The sequence below is a fragment of the Lutjanus erythropterus genome, chromosome 15, assembly GCF_056507025.1.
Source record: "Lutjanus erythropterus isolate fLutEry1 chromosome 15, fLutEry1.hap2, whole genome shotgun sequence".
Taxonomy (NCBI): domain Eukaryota; kingdom Metazoa; phylum Chordata; class Actinopteri; order Lutjaniformes; family Lutjanidae; genus Lutjanus; species Lutjanus erythropterus.
The window spans coordinates 9,415,996-9,435,476 of record NC_139331.1 but is presented as its reverse complement, the minus strand read 5'-3'; the positions used below and the strand labels follow the sequence as shown (position 1 = coordinate 9,435,476).

The following is a 19,481-nucleotide window of genomic DNA, read 5'->3' as shown; positions in this document are numbered from 1 at the left end:
TGCTAACATTCACAACTCATGTTAGAGCAGATGAAGACAGACTTTGATCCATTCACCACACAACTGCTCTTGTGTTTCACGTTTTTGAGGGACTACAAAAAGACACCACCATCCAGACTCACGAAATGCTGAGTATTGCTCTTCTCAGAGCCTCCTGCACACCTTCAACATGGAAAAGAAATGGTAAGCTTGACAGCTCTAGTTAGGGTTGCTAAGCTATGATTGGTCAGTTGCTGTTTGGAGGTGGGTCAATTGGCCTATCTGTAAATGCGATGACATTCACCGATGGCTGGACACAACTTGGCTGGTACGACGGGCACCATGATTTTTATAATGAAGATCTCAGTTTCCCTGGCACAAAAGGGGAATAAATAACAACAAAAACAAAAACAACAACAACAAAAAACATCAGTACTAGTATCTGTTAGCCAAACTGTTATTTCAAACATTGGTATATCCACTGAGGTCATCACTTCAGGCTAATCAACACCCAAAAAGTAAGAAATGAGAAGCTGTACCAATTCTCAGTTTTGTTTTGAACAAATAATGGGATGTTGTTCATCTCTGGTTCCATACAGTAATATGAGTAAAAATGTATTCATCCACTGAGCAAACTGCAGTAGTTTTAAATGCCTTTGTGAGGTACCATCACGAGTCAGACTGATGACCTTTGAGTTACAGAATCTTTAAGCAGCAGGCCGCCCTGTCATCCATGAAATGCTCCCTCCTGTCTGATTAAATGTTGGCCAACCCACTTGAGAGACACTTTTAATTTTTAACTAATCGCCAAAACGCTACCAGCAGTTTGGGTAATAAAGTGGGGAAAAATATCCAGATGATCCAGGAATACTGAATCTTGATTTTTATCTGTGCTATGTTGAGAAGTACCTCACATTCAATATCAATCATACCAACAGATAAACTGTTCTTACAATGTATTTTGCACAGATATGAAAACAACACATGCTCAAATCTAAATGACAGAATAGACTGATTGCAAATAACTCCTAAAATGAGTAATAAGACTGTTGGAGAGTACTAGCAACAGGCAGCATCAAAGTATGTTACATAAATCACGAGAGGGAAGCCTTAGCTAACGTTGCGAAAAGGTTGCAGTTTGGTTATGTTTGGACACCAAAACTGCAGGTAGATTTAGAAAATCTGTGTATGGAGGAGTACAGGGTGGGTGGATGGATCAAACACAGGACTTTCACCCAGAAGACTGGAGTTGGTGTCCTTGAAATCAAAGGTCAGAGTGAGTGGTATGTTAGCCAGTCAAAAAGAAGCATTGAATTATTCATTTCTGACCTTATATTTAGCAGTTATGACAGTGGAAATACTACCACTTTTTCCACAGGAGCCTCTAAAATCAACAAAATAGTAGTAGCTCTAAGTTACATTATGTCACGTTACCTTAACTTACATAAGTCACACAAATCACATGTGACGTAACTTGAACAACTCAAAACTTTAAATGAGTCAACTTTGACTTGTGGTTTCACAACAATTATCTAAACACTTTCCTTTCTTGCCTAGTAGCTACAACAGATTAACAGTTTTGGTATCATACTAACATAGTGGTATTTGGGAACTACTACAGTGCCCTCTCAAATTAGTAATTCCTTTATTTGTGAAACTTAATTGCTTAATTGTATCAGTAATGGTAATCACTTCATTTTGTAATCAGACTACAGTAATCCTGTTATGTGCAATCTCTGGTCCTTACAGACTAATGTATTACATATTGCTTTCCATCTGTCAGAACAAAGACTGCACTGACTGAATCCTTTAGGTAATGAACACTAACTCCTTCATTTCCAACAAACATCTGTCACACAGGTGGCTCAAAATGCCCTCGTTCTATTTGGTAACACACAGCATTTGGGGAAAATATGAAGGGACCCAACAACTACCATATCTATTGTGTTTAATTTTAACCAAATCCATCCTTGTGTGTCTGCCACTGTGTATTGACACACACCCACACATCCTCTGCCCTCGTGTTTCTACCACCTTGTCATCATGTTCTAGTCTGGCGCTGACATTTATGGCAGGAAATGGTAACCCCTGTAACCTTTTGACCCCAAGTCAACACGGAGGCAATAAAGAATGGCAACAGAAATGCTCAACGGGCCAACATCAGCCTCTCAGATATTAAAATTACACGACCAGGCTGAAGCACGGTGCACTAAACACACAAACTCATCTAAGCACTGTATATACAAATGAACATGTGCTTTATTGCATCCATGTTGCCAAGGGATTGTAGCAGGGTGAGGTTTACTGATTAGCAGTATGATTTAATTTATGGCCCTAAAACATGCTGTAAAACATGATATATGACCAGCGTGGCACTAATCACAGGTTTCAAGGCAATTAGAGTGAGGCAGCACACCACATTCATCAACAGTATTTGAAATAATTGGATAAGCAATAAAAAACAGCTAAAAACCTGCATTTATGTACAGTACAACACTCTGTAGCACGAAATAACTCCATGAATTTTTAATGGAACATCCATTTCTCTAGCTCTCTATTCATCCGTCATGGCTTTTACTACCATGGGAGTGACACCTCAGTGTAATCACCATGGGAACAATAACCCAAGATATGAAGATGTCCTTATTTCCATTCCCAACACATTCCACCCCAGAGGACAGCATATTTCATACCTTGTCCAATCACATTCTACCTGGAGAAGATTACAAGCCCCCATCAACTGCTCCACCTCACCACTTTCTCATTTCTTTTCCTCCTCTCTTCTTTTTTTAAATCACTCCTCTCCTCGATCCACCATCTCTTTCCTCCTCTTTCCTTCCTAATCACACAGTAAAGATGAAATACACAACATTCAGCCTCACTAGTTTGCAGTAAACAGCTTTGATATATAAAGATATAGTGGCTGTGTGCACACTTGTAAACACTGAGACCTCAAAAACAGGGAGAATTTTTACATGAAATAGTCTGTTTCAGAGTGTGTTTCCTGCATTCTGATGACTTTTACTTTTAAGGAAAAAATACAGAATAATTTGTGTCTCTGGGCTGAACTTGCTTAAATCTGTGGCATGAACAAATTTTCTCTCCCAGCTATTTATTTTTGCCATGCTCCTAAGGAAAAAATGATGATTTTACCAAACCCATACCCTTTCCTATAAAAAACTTTCCTTAAACAATGGGAATTCTTCTTTCAGGAAGTCTGGTTTGGTGTTGTTTCGGTCGGAAACAGTCAGACAGTCGGACACAGACTTTTAGAGTCACAGGGCTTATTCACACTGTACAGTGTCAGAAATAGGTTGAGATAATGAAAAGGAGAAAATTGTGTCAAAATTTGTCATAAATCGGGAGAAATACAGGAGAGAAGAGGGCAATGAAAAACATGAGTCTCCTGGGAAAATCAGGAGAGTTGGTAAGTACGGCCAGGCGTGCACGTTCGTATATGCAAGTCCCTCTCTGTCTTCCTTGGCAGCCCAGTGAGTAACTTTCTCATACTACAGCTAAACAGTACACTAAAATATGTGTTTGAAAACATTTAAGATGAGAAACAGGCAACACAGTGACAGAATCATGAGCCATCTTGGATCAACATTTCCTGCTTTTACCAGTTTCATCTGAGTTCTGAGTCTCCTTTGCAAATTGGATCTGGTATTGTTACCTGGTGGCTGCTAGGCGGCTGCCAGGTAACAATACAGCTCTTATTACAGCTAAACAGTGCACTAAAAAAGGAAATGTAATAACGTACATTTGATCTGTATTTGATCAGCATTGCCTACTTTGACAGTCTGATCTGAGTTTCACCGTTGAGAAACACGGCCAAAATGGAAGCCACCTGGTTTCAAAATGTCTTGTATTGCAGCTAAGTAGCACACTAGAATAGTTTCTGAAAACATTTTAAACAAGAAAAAAGCAATATAGTAACAAAATCCTGATTCTCATTTGACCAGCACTGCCACATCTGAGTTCCATCTGTGTTTTGGAACACTCTTTTGGAAACCAGAGCCAAAATGGCGGCCGCCTGGTCAAAATATGTTTTGTATTACAGCTAAACTTTACACTAAAATATATTTCTGAAAACGTTTTAGGCAACATTTTATCAGCACTGCCTAGTTTGACAGTTTGATCTGAGTTTTGTGTGCACTGTCTTCAGATAAACCTAATTAAGAAAACATAAGTGTGCATTTGTTTTGGTCTGAGATTGTGGTGGTCTACAGCGACCCCTAGAGAAAGCAAATGCCATATATAGCACCTTTAACAATATGATCATATACTATATCATCCAGACTTGGGCTGGTGGTCATTTGTCTGTAACAGTGTGTTACATAATGCTGAAAAATATTTCTCAGTTACATTTTTGAAATTCAGTGTGTAGCTAAATCTGACAAAATGTGCTTTTTGTGTCATCTTTTTATTTGAATAGTTAATGCAGAAATATTTGAAGGTTCTAAAGACAGACACATTTGTGACAAAACATGACCATGAAAGTAAGATACTGTAGGGCTTTGATGTGGCTTGCAGAGAGACAACGTATCTTTGTTTTTCATTGTTTCATGCACATTGAGTTGGATGTGTGTGTGTGTGTGTGTGTGTGTGTGTGTGTGTGTGTGTGTTTCTCTCTCTTCTCTTGCTCTAAGTGTGTGCGTGTTGGCTGCCATTTTGTTTGCTTTCCAGTTTCAGACGCTCCCTCTCCGTCCCTGCATCAAACATTCCCCTTTGTCTTTCTGAACTAAAGATCTTTGACGGAAATGTGGGGTTGAAATGCCCGATGAATGTTTCGCAAGACATCGAATAGCTGTGAGACACCATTCGAGTGTGACTGATACAGTCTGGCACTGATTTTAAAACAATCTATAAAGCTGACAGAGATGAAATAGCGTCTCATTTTCTGCTCTGCTACAAAAACTCAAGATGAGGTGAAATATGCACAAATTCAGAGCTAGATTAGCACTACAATAACTGGATTTAAAGGTCATCTTCAGGCCTAGGTAGTTTGTCGTTTTACTGTATCACAGGAACAGATGAGAAATTGATGTCAATTGCCCTTGTGAAAATAAATCTTGTTATATAAAATGCCTTAATAGTGAGGGTTACTACAGCTCTTCACTTCTGTTATCGCTCCTTACAGAAGACTGCAGTGATAAAGGCACTGAAGTGAAATGGATTGAGTGGGCGTTCCTTTTTAAATTAACATATTTGAATTGTCATTTGGATACAGATGAGAGAGTAAACGTAAAATGATATGTAATGCAGTCATAAATAATAATTACATTATACTGCAAAATGCTTCCTCTATCCTTCTTGTTTGAAGCTTTTAACACATTATAAGCATGACGCTGAGATGACACTACCATTCCAGGAGCTACGGCAAGCCTGAATAATAACAGCAGTGATGTAACATTACACAACAAGCCCAAGTGTCACTACAGCTGGGGCTCTCTGTCTCCACAGAGGAGGTGGCATTAAGTGCTGCAGCGACATCCCAGTGGCCCGCTCTACAAAGAATGCCATGCATTATTGACCCGAGGAGTCGAAGACCCCATCACTTATTCATCTGGCCCCACTGTAGCCATCCACATCTCAGAAACACATGGCTAGAGAGCGGGAAGCGCAGGATCACAACAGTGTGGGCTACCAGACAGAGGATAACACTTCAAAGCTCCTTACAGAGGAAGGTGAAGCACACAACTTACTCCACTGTGACAATGTGGGGTATCAGAAATTCAAATCTGGAACCAGAAGTGAAGCGATTAGTCCATAAACAACTAATTTGTCAAAAACTATCTTGATAATAGATTAATTCTTTTAAGTCAAGATGAAATGAACACGCCTTTTTAACTGTTTTAAATCACATCCCCTTTCAAATTGTTAGTCTATTTAACAATCTATATGCCAAAAAGAGTAACAATTTCTCTATATTCTTATATGAAGATACAATCATGTTTTCTTCCTGAAAACAAAATATGATGCATGCTTCCGTAGGTTTGAACCAGCCAATTTCAACCAGTGATATCCTGACATTCATCCATTATCAATCAGGTTTTAACAGCACAGACCTAATATTCATTAGTTAGCTAGCAAGAGCAAACCAAGTTCTCAGTGTTTGTCATGACATGCCCTTTTTTCAGTAGTCTGGCCAACCTGCCTGTCTGTTTCACTTGGAAGTACATCACTATACAGAAGCTATGTACTCTTGAAATGTCAGAAATGTAAGTCTGTTGAATGGTCAGTTGGTCCAATGTTAGCAAATCTTAGAATGCTAACATGCTAAACTTAAATGGTGAATATAGTAAACATTATGTATGCTAATGCTACTGTGAGCATGTTAGTATGCTAATGTTAATTTGCTGTATTTAATGCCCAAAATTCACTGGTTCTTCTTAAATGTGAAAGTCTGCTGTTTTTTTCTTTGTCTATGATATTACTATTAACATATCAGCATGCTGATGTTAGCAATTAGTTCAAAGCTTTGTGTTCAAGCACAGTGAAAAGTAAAAAGTGCTCAAATTTTACTGGATTCAGCATCTCAAATATAGGGGTTTGCTGGTTTTCTTTGTCTTCCATGATATTCAACTAAATATCTTGTAGTTTGGACTGTTCATCAACAAAAAATTTGTTTAAAATGATTTTGATAATTGATGAATTGATAAGCCCTAACCCTGACTGTTAGCCACATTAGCAACACAACTCCATGGATGGAAATGTCTGTTGGTTGGTCAGTTGGTCCAAGACAGATAGTATGCTAACATGTTAAACTATAAAGGTGAACATGAGAAACATTATACCTGCTAATGCCTCTATGTGCATGTTAGCATTCTAGTGCTAGCATTTAGTTCAAAGCACCGTTTAAATACTGCCTCAGAGTTACTAGCATTGCAGTAGACTCTTAGTCTTACCAAGTAAAAGCGCCCAAAATTCACTGGTTATAGCTTCTCAAATGTGATATTTTGATGATTTTCTTTGTCTTTTATGATATTGAACTAAACTTATATTTGGGGCTGATAATTTGTGATTTGTTTAATTGTAGGCACATTAGCAACTGGCTCTAGGGATGGAAATGTCAGCCTGTCAGTTGGCCAGTCGGCCCACTGTTAGCAAATTTCAGCATGCTAACATTGCTAATCTAAAATGTAAACATGGTTAACAATTTAGGCCTCCTCAGTAATTCCACAGTGAGCATGTCAGTGTAAAGTTCAAAGCCCTGTATTAAAATACAGTCTCACAGAGCTGCTTGTATGGCAGTAGACTAAGTAAAAATCCTGGAAAAAAAATCACAGGTTTCCTTTTTCTTCTGTGATATTAAACTATAAATATCTTGGATTTTGGACTATTCACTAGACAAAACAAGTAATAATTAATAAAAACAAATGGTCTTTTGGAAATTGGAATGGACAGTTTTTACTTTTTTCTTACATTTTATGGTTCAAACCATTAACTGGTAATGGAGAAAATAATTGAGAGCTGGATAATGAAAATAACATATCCCTAAAAAGCCCAGTATGCTGGTTAAACAACACTTCAAACCCCATCACCACAAAAAACACAGCCATTTAAAATTATATACCATTTGTACACACATATCACAACAAATCTGCATAAATACAATCAGTCTGCATATTTTTTTAGTTACTGTAAATGAGAAAAAAGAATAGTTGCTGTGTGGTGAGAGCAATATGCATTTTCAAAATATACTGTCTAGAAATTATGCTAAACATACAGTATTAGATTGATGATCATTGCTCACACGGGCTGAGTAATAACCATAAGTCCTTGCCTATGGGATGTCTGCATACAGAATAAGAACATTTGCCTGAAACGTAATGTTTTTTAAGTGATGTTTTGTTGATCTGTTTTTGAGGATTGAGTAAATAGTGTGAATGGCAAAAGTGCTTAAAGCAGTTTGTCAAGCTAGACGGGAATAACACTGAGAGACAGCTTTAGAATATAGAGGGATGTATGGTTAAATTCCCTACTGTATGATGAACACCATAACCGCTGGGTACGTGCAGAACCCGTGTTCTTTATGCACAGACATACAGACACTCAAACATAATCAGTTCATACTGTGATATCCTATGAGGCATGTTATACAATGCATAAGTAAATCATATAAGACGCATCCTGCCCAAGCCCCTGGCACTTTACTAAGCTATTTACCGGGTGAGGGTGAAGGAGAAGAAGGAATTTATTGTGGGAAATGACTGTTGGTACTGTGCATTGTGGTTTAAGGTGTGGTTCTCAACCTTTTCGAGTTGCGACCCCTAACCCTGTCTGCCCGAGAAACTGAAACACAAAGACCAAGACTTTGACTCTCACAAACACACTCCACAAAACTATTCTAAGAGAAATTATATCACTGGTACAGGCAGTGTAATATATATATTATATATATATATATATATATATATATATATATATATATATATATATATATATATATATATATAAAACGTTCCCCAGTCTAAAATATGGCCTCATTTCCCATCATGCCCAGTGCTGGATGTTACAAAATGCAAATGTTACTTTTTGTTAGTTTTTGTGTCTGTCAAGACTTTGAGGTTTATGTCTGTAATTGTCATTTTTGTCCTGGTTTGTAGTTTTAAATGTTAGTGTGGTGGCTCTTTTGTTTCTTGACGCCAGCTGTGTTGAAATACTCGCTTCTCTGACAACAATGCTACAGCTACTGTGTCCTACTACTTTCTACTCCTGTTTTCCTGTATTCCAGTTTTATAACAGTTTTTTTGCCCATTTCACATTAATTAGAGTTCAAATTAATGTCAAATGTTTGCCTAATGATTTGATGTTTGTTTATGAGTCGTAACAAATCATTAATAATATTTTAGAGTAGATGTCTGTAACGGTTAAATCAGTCATTACACTCTTGTACTCCTGCAGTATTCCTGCAGTCTGCCTGAGCTTCTGGGGAGGAGGGGGTGGGTGGAAAAACTCACCTCAAGATAGAGTAGATAGATCAATGGGATTTCAACCTATTTAATATACCATCTAATATACTGACTCACTATTTGGACTGCAGTTCTAATTTTTGGACATGCAATTGCTATTGCTCTTTTAAGGGGCTGATGCTTCTGACAGCTGCCTCTTGGGTCTCATTCCATACTGCTTGCCTCTAGGTGTTTTTTTCACAGCCATCTGGTGGCCCCAAGAAGTTATTTTACAACCAACCTTGGAGGTCCTGACCCACACGTTGAGAACCACTGGTTTTAGAAACAGTTGCAGTTCAGATCGGTCTGTATTTTATTGGTTTCCCATCATTATAGAAAGTGAGTGTGTTTACTGCCGTCTGGAAGCATCAGGGTCGAGTCGCAGAGCTCGTCATTGATTACTCATTTGGTATTCCAGTCACACAACCACTCTCATAAACTTCATTCCTCCAGAGTGACCGCACACTCTAAACAGCATGAGCGATAGCCACATGATGACCTGTGTGTATGTTAATGTAAAAACTGCTGAACGGTTCATCCATTATCATGCAGCACCAGAGTAAAAGCCATGTCATCGTTCTATTTATTGTCTCTTGAAGGTAGCGCTGCCGCTGCTTTTGCTAATAGAGACCAGATAGACTGAGGGTGAAGACAAGGGCAAGCCTGGTGATTTAAGGCTGACCGCCCCCTCATCCCTCTACCCATTGGTCCTGAGCTGCACGGCTCCTTATCAGCCAGCATCCTGCTCCTTGGAAACAAGTGCAGAGCACAGCAGAAGGGACAACAGATGAGGAAACAAGACAAGAGCATCTCAGCACTGCAGACTGAGCTGTTTATTTTAAGCCACTGTAGGAAGATCAGAAGAACAGAAAGTATACACGCACAACAGGATAAAATAAGGCCACAATTCAGTATGCACAGCATAGCCGCAACGCCCTTAAGCCCCGTGCACAGAGTCACCTCTGTGGTCTCCCCTGGTGAAAGGGGTCCTGGCTGCATCATTTGGGAGCACCCAGAGCCACATTTATTACAGATGACGTTTTGTGTGCTAGAGGGCCAAGGAGATGTGACGTTTGACAAGCAAAACATGACAGGGAGGGGTGCTCACGGGCTGATGTTGACAATAAAGCTGAAAGGAGAAAAAAGTGGGATTGGGTTCAGACAGAGTGGGGGGGGGGGGGTTACAGATGAACATATGACCAACAATCAACAGGGCAATTTCTGCACAGGCCCCTGCAGCCTGTTTTGAATTAGAAGCTCAAGCTCTCATGTTTTACGACGCAATAAATGTCAGGGCGGGGAGATGCGAAGGCTCTCTGGGTGAAAAATACAGCAGATGTCCTTTTTATATCTGCGTGTTTGATGGAATCCCTGGCAGGAAACGTTCAAGCCATCCGCTGGGTGTAAAAGGCAGAAATCCTCATGTTTTAGCGATGCTGCAGTAACAGACCATCAAACTGTTATGCCCTAATCAATATTGATGTCTTTCATTAGTCCTTTGGTCACAGCTTGTTGGCATGCAGCATATTTGTACAGTCGGGGATTATGACACAAGACGAAAGAATTCCAATCAGTGATCCCGAGAGGTTTATTTCACAGTCCAATAGGACGCATTCAGGGCTTTAAAATGCTCACGGTCACAGGCTACTTCAGTGTCATGTAAGAGCCTGTTAAATATTTGAGAAGTCATAAAAACAAAGACATTAAAAAGCAATTAGGAAGAGAATACCTTAATAGCCTCATAAGAAAAACATAAAATTTCTTTAAAAAAAAAAAAAAATCTGTTTGAGCCACTGATGTGCTGGAAAATAACATGAAAACTTTTGAAATGTCTTGTATGTATAATTAACATGTTTTATGCATGCAGTCAAATATATATATATGTATATATATATAATAGCAAAATGTGTGCTAGAACAATTAAAAGTTGTTATTGGAACACAAAATTCAGAGAATTATATTGTCTATAGGGTTGCAGATCACAGTTATTTACTTAACTGATCAATTGTTTAGTCTAGAGCTGAACAGTTCATTGAAATATAATTTTGATACAAATATTCTTGATTTATAATGGTGCTACAGAGATGCCTGGGCCTACAAATCATATTCTCCGTACATGCTTGTTTTGCTATAGACCCGAACAAAGATCACATAATTATCATTTTTCAGTGGCAATAAAATTCAAAAATCAAACTGCCCTGTAAACTTGTGACTCATATTGTAATCGCCACGTCTGTCAAAAAATATGTGTTTTTTTGCATACTGTTCAGCCCTAGTTTGGTCTTCTTTGGAATTTAGTTGAAAATCCAAAGACATTCAGTTTACTTTCATAGAAGGTGTATAAAAAGCTAGGAATGTACCTTTAAATTAGTAAATTTTTGTCATTTTTTGCGTAAAAAATTATTTAAATGAAGAAAAATTAAGAGCATACTGTCATGTTTGAATGCCTGCAGTAAATACTACAGAGGACATGTCTCCAGCTCAGTCTAAAAGAATCAGTAATACTAATTCTTTGCATTGACAATATACATTTTAAATGGATATTATGGGCAGTACGTTATGGATGAATTCTATGCAGTAGAAAAAAAATTACCTCTTCAGCCTTACCTTTGATTAAAATTGTATAGATGTTATTACGTTTATCTTATTAACATATTTTATTGTATTTGTGTGTGTAATTTTTTATTCTATTTTACTTTTAGCTTTTTTAGCTGTTTCTGTTATTTTAATAATATTGCTTTCCTTTTATCCTTGTTATTGATTTTATTGATTTTTTTTTTTTTTTTTTACTTTTTCTGTCTTATATTTTGTCTAATTTTTATTTTACTCTATTAGAGTCTCCACTTGTGCTGTCTCATTATTATTTAGCTTAATTTATTATTGGCTTTTCAGTCATCTTGAACTGCACTAACCTGTATGAAAGGCGCTATAGAAACCAAGTTTGATTGACTGACTGGATGACTGAAAAAGAAAAAGATAAAATTCACAGTAAAGCACAAACTATGAGGAAACTGACTGGTTTGATATCTTTGTGGTGACTATGAAGCTAAGAACAAATTCATTACAAAGTCAAACCAGATGCAAAATACATAATACATCACACCGTGCATGCCAAAATGCTGTATAATGCATTCATCTTCATCCTGTAATGCAGTAACAGCATGTGTGCTCTATAATAATAAATGTGACAAACCTCACATCAAGTATCCTGTGTATATCCTCTCTCCTATGCATACCCTGCTGTTTAAGGCTCATGTTAAAGCATTGCAGAGGCTAACCTGCACCAACAACCTCAGCCAGCTGCACTGCAGCACCATAAATTACCCAACCCAATACACAGGCCTACAGCAACAATATCACCAAAACAACACCACAAACACAACGCACGAGTGATCCTTGAGTGAAAACCGTCCCCACACTCCACACAGTGTCGTGTTTGCAGAGGACTGATACAGTCGTATTGTCCCTGCACCTGAGCACACAATGCCATGTAATGCAGAGGGCGGAGGGCATATTCATGTTGACCCGAGCAGATTAATTGGTGACTTTATGCTTCACTGATGCAAAGATAAGAAGTCTATACATGCTTTTATTCTGCAGATGGAAGTTGTGAAGGGATGGTTTACAGTGGGATACTGCTAAAGCTGCAGCTAATGGTGTGGTGAAAGTGATACGTCTGAAGCTACAGATCAATGTGAAAGTGAAGCTGTCGGCATCGTATCCTGCACACGCACACATACAAGTTACTGTACGCATAAATATCAGCTTGCTGTAGTGAAATTGAAGACCAAGAGTTTAGTCATGGACATACATTAGTAAAGGTACCTCTGATTTCTGACTATCCATATGGAAAAGAAACAGAAATATCTTGTATGAATTTCCCACTGCCTCTAATGGTAAATGATTATGTTTTATAAGTAGTGTATGCTTTCCCAGGTAAAAAAGTGGTATAGCAATTATAAAATGAGTACAAGTATACATATACTTTTTTCTTAATTTAAATTATATTTAAAGTATATGTTTAAAAAGTGTACTTTAATATAGATTTTATTAAGTTCAGCTTAAAAAAACAAATTCTGCAATACAGTAATTATATTTTATTGTAAGAGTACTGTAAATTTTACATAAGTATTCATTAATTTCACTTCATTAGAAGTATCCTTAAAAAAATTGCACTTCAATAGAAGTTTATCCAAAGCTGTACTTTGGACATGGTAAACTTGTACACTAAATGTACACTAAATACACTTAAAATTGTGCATTTCGATGATTTAGTTACAACTAAAATATACCTTGTACAAAAATACTTGTCCCAAAATAATAAAATATAAATAATAAAATAATTTAAGTTATCTAATTGTTATTATACCAGAAGTATACTGATGATTACTGCAAGTACATTTAAGTAAAAACACTTTTTCACCAGGGTTAAAAGACATATAGCTCATACTGTGATTTAATCATGAAAGTCCTGTAAGGTTTCTTTAATGACTTCCAAACTCATATAATTTTGATATTACACATCTTAGGACATATCTACATATTCACATACAATATCCAGGATACTGCAGTGGTTTTACTGTCATGTATTTAGTTAATTTACATAGATTTCTTCTATCTGATTTGACTGTCATACATTTTACTAACAAGTTTCACTTGACTAACTTGATTTATATTTTTTAAATTTGGGTATCATCCTGAATTTAGCTCCAAAATAATATTCTGTTTTAATAGATTTAATGGGAGCAGCTATCTATATTTAAGATATTTCCATGCATATTTCTTTCTTCGAATGATTCAACCTGGCCATCATTCACTTTGGCAGTTTCTCGAACTCATCTTCATACTCTCCATGTTTCCATTTTCTGTCTCTCCGTCTCACTCCCTTCTTTCAATCTCCCCTCTGTCTAATCACTTTCATTTTCCCTCCCTAAATTCCTTTCATTAATCAAAAGAATAATAATCTAACCCAGCGAGAGCGCGTGAGAGGGGACAGATGGCAGGACGATGACAGCACCTGACAGCGCAGTGGATCGGCCTCACACATAACCGTCTCAAAAATGAGTTTTTTTTAATTTTCAGTTCCAGGAAGACTTCAAAAAGCAGGAGCATCACTTGGGAGAGAATAGTTGTCACATTACTTCCATGAATGGAGGAAAGATAAATAAAACTAAATTTAGAGAAGTCATGCTTTTGAGGAGTCTTGACAACTATGCTGCTCATATCTGCGACCTATCTCCGTTAATAAACGTTTAACCACCCTGCAATGAGACAAGTCTATGGACCTGACAAGATTTAGAAATCATAAAAGACAACTTTTACAAGACAACATCCCAAACACTGAAAAAGAGCAGCACAGCTTGAATGAGGATAAATCAAGAGGTATTTGTCCCTTTCCAATGAAAACTAATAAAATTATTGCTGCGTCATACAGAAAATTAATGTAACAAAATAACTGTATGTGGTTTAGTGAGGAATCGTTCTCGATGCTTCGCCACAGCTTCGAGGCCTCGGGAGCAGCCATTTTGTTTCTGTGTTGTTGTTCACATGCAGACTGTCTCTGAGAAAGTGAGAGGTTGTCCCACGAGGGCTGACTGGACACAAAACAGTTCAACCCTGCCTTTCACCCTGACTTGCCAGTTTCGCAGCTGCTTAGCCATTGTTCTCATATATCTCACAGTTACTGAGAACAAAACTAGCACTTTTGCCTTTTTCTTCAAATAACTTCACATTGGACACTGATTATCTTCTTAATCAGTGCTCTTCTTTCCCATTTCATTTACAGGAATAGTTAGACATAATGGAAAATATGCTTATTCACTTTCTTGATAAGAGAAAAATGAGACCTCTCTCATGTCTGTATGCTAAATATGAAGGTACCACCAGCAGACAATTAGCTTAAGTTAGCTTAGCTTAGCATGGAGACCGCTAACAGGAAAAAACAGCTAGCATGGCTTTATCCACATGCAAAAAGAAAATCCAAATACCTGCACCTCCACAGTTTACAAATGAATATCTTATCTCTTGTTTGTTTGATCTGTAAAAAATCTGAAGTGTAACTGTGGTGTTACAAGGTGTTATGTTGTGTTATATTATGGGTTTTACAGCGTAACCTCTATAAAATCCCAATGTGTTGTTTTCACACTTCAGTTTTTGTACTTTAGATACTGCTTGGAGCAGAGCCAGGCAAACTCCTTCCTACTGTTTCCAGTCCTATGCTAAGCTAAGCTAATCAGCTGCTGACCATAGCCTCATATTTAACAGACAGATATAGAGTGGGTCCAAAATTCCACACTAACATGCTCATTAATGAGCTAAAACAGTATATGAGATTTTTTTAGTATGTCTGAAAAGTGGTTGTTTTGTTGTTGGCACGGGTTGCCATAGTTATGCATCTCCAACCAACATCATAAAAGATACATATTATTATTTATTTATACAAAAGTATGTTGAATTATACAGATTTTGGGGATGTAGTGCATAGTATGCAATTTCTGATGCATCAGTAGTCTTTAAGCTAAGCTGTACTATGTTAAGCTAAAGGGCTGCTGGTGGTAGCTTCACATTTAGTGTACAGACATGAGCGTTAACAGCTTTTTCATCTACATATAACCACATTTTTAGATGAAATCATCACTAAATGACTGCCATAAAGCTGAAAACCATCTTTTTTCCAAGGGTAAAGCCACATGGCAGACTTTATGTTAAGAGACTTGTGATATGCTCACCACCTGGCAAAAATCAAAAACAAAAAACTTGTAAAAAGACAGAAAAAGTATTGATGATGAAAAAATATTTTCCACAATATTGGTACGCACTGACAAAATATCCTGAAAAATAAAACCTGTCTCCAAGAAGCTCAGACAGAATAGCCATGTCTCCTCTGGACTATGAACCAAGAATGGGCCTCACTATTCAGAGAAAAAGACCAAGCAAACTTGACCAGCACAGGGTATTATTCTGGTATATTCTGGTATTACTCGGGACAGAGTTGGTAATGCGACAGCAGCAGAACAAGCTCTGCTGAATCCATGAGGATGATTGTGTTTGTCATGCAGCTAAAACCTGAACTGCACTGTGACAGCGAGAAACTACTGCAGTCGGCATTTAGTTCACACTCCCAATCCAATCTAGAGTGCATTATAAAAGAGGGAGCGAGGCAGTGGTCTAGTTCTCTGCTCAAGGGCACTTCAAAAATGCCCTTGAGCTAAGAATTATGGAGGCTTCTCTTTCTCTACTGTCCTGTTCTACCACTCTCCAGCTCTAAGTTAGATGTAAACTGCTTTATGTGATTCTGCACCCGGCCTTGATGGGTTGTCAGTCATTGAAACATGATGTTCACTCCTTTTATTTACTTGCAAATGACAGCTAGTGTGAAAGATGAAACAATGTTGAAGGTGTTTCAAAAATTGTCGATCGATTACTATCTACGAAAAAAGCCTTTTCCTCCACATTTTGATCAGATCCCAGAAATAGCTAAAGAAATCCCTCAGACTGGTCGTGAAAGGTCTAACGTCAAATGTGATCAATGTCAGGGGTTAATGCGTATACAGTAGTTGCGTCTGTGTGGGTAAAGCTGAGGTGAGTGATTGGTTTGTTAAGAACCTCTAAAACCACAAAAACTCTAGAAAACTGTTGCTGATCTGCATCTTTCAGGCTTTTTGCATAATTATATTGATTATCACTTGAAGCTTTAGTCTAAGGTGCCTTAAAAAGAAGGAGCTGCTAGATATAGAAAACAAATCAGACCTGTACCTGTACCAAAACACGCATTGCGCAGCCAGTATTCACCAGCATCGATCACAGAGGCTTCAGCTCCATTTCAGAACAGTACGACACAGGCGGGCATGAAGGCGCCCGTGTGAAATGAACAACAGCCAGGGTGTTTCTGAGAGACAATCAGCGGATGGATGGTGGTGGTGACGGTGTTGTGAGTCACCATTTATCCAGACAGCAGCAGCCCCTTCGCATTGTGTGCAGTATAGGCCTGACACCCCCTCCCACCACCACCACCACCCCCTCCCTGTTTCTGTCTCTCTCCCTCTCTGCAGTCCAAACAGTGCAAACCGCATAACACGATATGGTATAGCGGTCATGGCAACTGGAGCATCCTCAGGGGGCTATACTGTGCTCTCTGTGTACTGGAGGCTATAATGTGTCATTGTCATGAATACACATTTGTCAGTGACTACTGCCTGGAGGCTAAATGAGCTCATGTTTGTTTGCTTCTGACTTTACAATAAAATCTGTCATTTTAAGGTCACCAAAATCACCACAGTCTCACTAAAGGAATGTGATGTGAGGACATCTGTTGTTAAATGTAATCCTCATGTCCTGGTGCTCACTGCATGCTCTCCAGTGATGTGACAAACATTCAATCAACCCCCAAGTGACAGCATCTGTCAGTGGCCATCAGCCAGCCAGCCAGCCTACCGCCCCATGTGGTGCTACAGAATAATTCCAGGTGCGCCAGAGATCAATAAGACTTCAATATCTAATGTGCCGCATCGTCAAACCTCAGGATAACCAACGATCATGTCTCTATTCCTGCATCACGAGGTTCGGCAGCCACGATGCTGCGCGCTGTGCGTGACAGGCAGCACAGGGGCGTCAATTCACCACGCAACATCCAGACATGTCACCAAAACGTCCACAGCTGCAGGAATCCAGCAGGCTTCCGACAGATATTTCATTTTGACTTGGAATTTGGAAAATCATCATTACACATAGCTGTACACACTGATGCACACAAGGAAAAGAAATAAAGCTAATGAGGTCAAATTTGGAAGCAATACCACACCATTACTATAGCTTCAAATATAGAGTGCATGTGGGCTAATATAGCTCAATATTATATATATAGGCTGGTGCACGTTGGCGCATGTGGAGGCTCTGGTGCCAATTTCGCACCCAGCCGTTGTGCGCCATGCGTGATGGACAGACAGGCTCATTGACAGGGATGTGCGTCGCCTCGGAGACGGCTGGCTGGATGGATGCATGGATGGGATACTGAAGAAGAGGAGGAGGAAGGAACGGGTGGGGGGGCTGGGTGTCATAGTGCGGGTTTCACCGCGGTCCTCCCCGGCGCGTTTCTTTCTCCCCCGCCAATTTCTCGCCTGAAGCAACCCCCCCCCCCACCTCCACCCTCTCCTCCTCCCCCACCCACCGTCACACCAGCAGGGGTATCTTCAACTCCCTTCATGCCTCGGTCACGTAAATGTAGCGCTGGATTTTCTAGCGAGGCAAAGACACTGCGTGGAAAAATAAATAAATAAAAAAAAAAAAAGGGGAAGCGACGCATTCATGGAGCTGGATCACCCATCCCCTCCCCTCCTCCTCCTCCTCTCCCTCCTCCCTCCTGTTTATATCGGCTATACCCTCCTCCCACCGACTTCACCATGGCGCAGTTTACTACACATGACATCCTCTCCATCACACCACGTCCACCGCAATCACCCTGAACTCCTCTTTTCAGATCATCGGAGGTGCTGTTTTTGTTTTCTGTTTTTGTTTGTCTGTCTGACATGAGTGCGACACGTTGATTCATGATTCACCATCTTGCTGCGACATCAGCAGCAGAGTCTACCTGCTGCCTCGATCAGCACTCACTGATTCAGACGCACAGATTTTTTTTTTCTTTTTAAGAAAACAACCCCTCTCCTAAACGCTTGGCTCAGACACAAACACAATGCGGCGTTTGGCCGTAAAATCACCCAGCTGAGACTTTTGATTTCACCTCCTCATGTGTGTTTTTCCTCCTCTAGCGCTGTCCGAGGTTCTGAAACAGTGAAAAACGCCCACATTGAATATACGCATTATAGCGCAGCGCAACCATCCTCTCAGCAATCCACTGCGCGCTTGAGATTTATCACCCGAGAGGTCACGCATTGCCTCCTTCTCTTCCTCCTTCCTGTCTTTAACCCATCACACTTCAAAATCACCCTCTCCATTCCCAAACGAGATGAAACCTAAATCCATTTAACGGATATAACACCAGAAAGGTGGCAGAAAACAGCAACTCGCCGCTCACGTTTCACGATTTAAAAACATCTGCTGCTTCAGTGCACCAAAATCAACCCGCTCGGTGAATAAGAAAATGTTTAAAAAATCTCGTATAAAATGTCTTGAGTCTTACCTGTGCCTGATGTCGGTGCCCCGCAGTCAGTATGGGAGGAAATGTCTGCGTATATCAACAGCTAACCGATACCAGCCCCGCTCTGTACACGACTGGGATGCTGCAAAGGCACTGCGCGTCGGCTGAGTCCTCCTCACTGCCTTCTTCAATGGGAGGCAAGCGGCGCAGCTCTCGTCAAAGATGGCGGACACTTCTGACGTCAGCAGCAGCTTTTAATAGATATCTGTCAGAGAGGGGAGAGAGAGAGAGGGAGAGACTTCAAAAAGTCTTTGTTATAACTGGAAGCTGCACACATGGAGACTGAGTGTTTTAGATGTTTTCAGATGTCACTGTTGTTGTATGTTTTGTACGCCGCCACAACACAGGTGTGACACAGACATTCAACACATTCAACACATTCAACAGCCTGCAGG

General features: G+C 39.3%; 1 protein-coding gene across 2 annotated transcripts in view; it reads right to left on the bottom strand.

The window, feature by feature from the left end:
- snap25a (synaptosome associated protein 25a) overlaps nucleotides 1–19,228 on the bottom strand; it is a 48,931-nt gene extending 29,703 nt beyond the window's left edge. For both annotated transcript variants that reach the window (XM_084736885.1, XM_084736884.1), the window contains exon 1: nucleotides 19,069–19,228. The gene's annotated coding sequence lies outside the window, so the exon portion shown is untranslated. The remainder of the gene's footprint in view (nucleotides 1–19,068) is intronic.
- Nucleotides 19,229–19,481: the final 253 nt, after the last annotated feature.